This window comes from Mastomys coucha, unplaced genomic scaffold (genome assembly GCF_008632895.1).
Source record: "Mastomys coucha isolate ucsf_1 unplaced genomic scaffold, UCSF_Mcou_1 pScaffold18, whole genome shotgun sequence".
Taxonomy (NCBI): Eukaryota; Metazoa; Chordata; class Mammalia; order Rodentia; family Muridae; genus Mastomys; species Mastomys coucha.
Genome location: NW_022196900.1, coordinates 101,921,153 through 101,923,754, shown reverse-complemented (window position 1 = coordinate 101,923,754; position 2,602 = coordinate 101,921,153).

Sequence of the window (2,602 nt, the reverse complement as noted above, 5' to 3'; positions counted from 1 at the left end):
GAGCCTGTGGTAAAGTGGTACTACTGGGTTGTCGGGGGTAGGGGGGAAGGTTTTTATTTGAGTCAGGTTCTTGGTAGCATTTGAGCAAGACACAGTGGCACGCACAGAGTTACAAAGGAAGAAAAAACCATGTCTCAAAATAAAACATTTCAGGCAACGTTTGAAAACTTCGTTTTAGGGCTATCTGCACAGCTCCATGGGCAAGGGTTATTGCCACCAAGTCTGATTATCTGAGTTTGATTTCTCTGAATCCACAAAATAGAAGGTGAGAACTGACTTCTACAAATTGTTTTCTGATCTCCACATGCAGGCTGTCTCACCATCCTGATAACAAACAAACAAACAAAGTGAAAATAAGAAAAGTTATTCAACTTTACTGAGTAGAGTAAACCTAGCCTACTTACTTTATTTACTTAGTTTTTATTTATTTACTATTTTGTGTTCTTTTGAGACAGGATCTTTTGTAGGCTAGGCTAGCGTAATTTTAAAAAAAAAAAACGGGTTTTTTGTTTTTAATTTTTGTTGTTGTTTTTCTTTTGTTTTTTGCTTTTGTGGTTTTTTTTTGTTGTTGTTGTTAATTTACTCTAATTTATGTGTATGAGTCTTTTGCTTACATGCAAGTATATGTACCACATGTGTGCCTGGTGTTCATAGAAGTCAAAAGAGGCCACCAGTCTCCTAGAACTGGAGTTATAGATGGTTGTAAGCTACTATGTACATCCTTGGAAGTCACCTAGGTCCTCTGCAATAGAAACAAGTTTTCTTAACCACTGAGCCACCTCTCTAGTCTCCAATTTCTCTCTCTCTCTCTCTCTCTCTCTCTCTCTCTCTCTCTCTCTCTCTCTCTCTGATCCTCCTGTTTCCATTTTTCTTCTTCATTGTTTTTAGAGACTGGATTTCTCTGTGTGGCCCTGGCTGTTATGGAACTCCTTCTGGTTACCAGATGGGCCTCCACCTCAGAGATTCGCTTGCCCCTGCCTCCCGAGAGTTGGGATAAAAGATGGTGTGTCACCATAACTGCTTTTTTCTTGTTTGTATTTTTGAGACAGAGTCTCACACTGAAGCCAGGTTAGCCTGGAATATGTTGTGTAGCTCAAGCTGATCTTAAACAACAAAGCAAAACTCCCGCCTAAGCCTCTCAACTTTAAGAAACTTGCTGCACCACATCCATCACTGACCTACTTAGAATGTATATTCAGCTATTAAAAACAAGGACATCATGAAATTTACAGGCAAATGGATGGAACTTGAGAATATCATCCAGAGTGAGGTAACCCAGTCCCAAAAGGACATGCATGGTATGTACTCACTAATAAGTGGATATTAGTCATAAAGTACAGAATACCCAGGATACCCCACAGATTCAAAGAAGAAGGAAGGCCTAAGCAATGATTCTTGAATCAATCTTAGCAGGGGAAACAAAATAGTCATAGGAAGCACATGGAGGGAACCAAGTGGGAGAGAGGAAGGAAGGGGAATGGGGCAGCAGGATCAGGTGTGAGGGAGACAGGGGAGAGACCCAGAGGCCCGGGAGAATGAATGGAGATCTGGAGCTGTTGGGGCTGGGAGTATGGGGAAAATCTCTAAGAAGTCCCAGAGACCTGGTGGGGAAGGTCAATGCAGAAGTCAATGCAGATGACCTTAGCCCAGATGTCTAAAAGTAGGGACTTAGAACCTGAAGAGACCTCCTCTAGCAGGTGACCTTAGCTGAGATGTCTAACAGTGGTACAGGAACCCTGGTAGAGGGATACATACACCTACCCACCCACAAAATGTCTGACCCAAGTTTTTTCCTGTTTAGAAAAAATTCAGGGACAAAGATGTAACAAAGACTGAATGAATGGCCAACCAATAACCAGCCCAACATGAAACCAATCCCATAGGCAAGAACCAATCCTTGACATTATTTTTTTTTCTTTTTTATTGTTATTTTATTAATTTACATTCCAAAAGTTGCCCCCCTTCCCAGACACCCCAGACCCCACCGCTGAGAGTGTTCCACCACCTGGCCACCCCTCTCATCTCACCCTGACTAGTATTCCTCTTCCCTGGGGCATCAAGTTTCCACAAGATTAAGTGCATCCTCTCCCACTGAGGCCAGACAAGGCAGTCCTCTGCTACACATGTGCCTGAGGCTATGAACCTGCCCATGTATGGTGCTTGATTTTTGGCTTAGTCTCTGAGAGCTCTGAAAGGTCCCGGTGGGATGACACTATTGTTCTTCCTATGGGGTTGCAATCCCCTTCAGCTCCTTCAGTCCTTCCTCTAACTCTTCCTTACTGGTCTCTGACCTCAACCCAATGGTTTCCTATAAGTACCCGCATTTGTCTCAGTCAGTTGCTGGTAGAGCCTCTCAGATGGTTCTTGTTGTATGCACAATATAGCCTCAGTAATAGTGTCAGAACTTGGTGTGTAAGCATGGGATAGATTCCAAGTTGAGCTGGCCACTGGGTGGCCTTTCAGTCTCTGATCCATTTTTGTTCCTACATTTCCTTTAGACAAGAACAATTCTGGGTTTAAAAAAAAAAAATTGAAATCACAAAAGAACACACATGGTATGCACTCTCTGATAAGTGATTATTAGCCCAGAAGTTCGGAATAC